The sequence below is a fragment of the Delphinus delphis genome, chromosome 1 (genome assembly GCF_949987515.2).
Source record: "Delphinus delphis chromosome 1, mDelDel1.2, whole genome shotgun sequence".
Classification (NCBI taxonomy): Eukaryota; Metazoa; Chordata; class Mammalia; order Artiodactyla; family Delphinidae; genus Delphinus; species Delphinus delphis.
Window position 1 is genome coordinate 27,138,591 of NC_082683.1, and position 608 is coordinate 27,139,198.

Genomic DNA, 608 nt, shown 5'->3' on the forward strand with positions numbered 1-608 from the left:
AACGCTATGCCACTTCTTTCTGGCCTCCCTGTTTTCTGCTGAGAAATCCAGTGTAATTTGATATTATTTTTCCTTATAAATAAGACGTTATTTCTTTCTCAATGCTCTCAATTTTTTTCTTAGTTTCTAGAACTTTAACTATGATGTTTTGGATTTATCTTGTTTGGGATTTGTTCAAGTTCTTATGTTTATGTCTTTTGTCAAATCTGGGAAGATTTCAGCCATTGTTTCTTTGAGTACCTTTCCAGTCCTGCCCTCTTTCTCTACTCCTTCCAGGATTTTGATGACATGAATACTATAATCCCACAGGTCCTTGAGGCTCTGCTCATTTAGTTTTCATCTATTTTCTCTCTGTTGCTCAGATTGGGTAATTTCTATTGTTCTATCTTTCATTTCACTGGTTCTTCCCTTGGTCCCCTCCATTCTTCTCTTGAGCCCATCATGAATTTTTAATTTGGGTTACTGTATTTTACGGTTCTAAAATTTCCACTTGGTCTTACTTTATATCTCCTATTTCTTTGCTGAAACTTTGTTTTTCACTTGTTTGAAGTGTGTTCATAATCACACATTGAAGCGTTTTTTATGATAGTGGCTTTGAAATTTTTGTC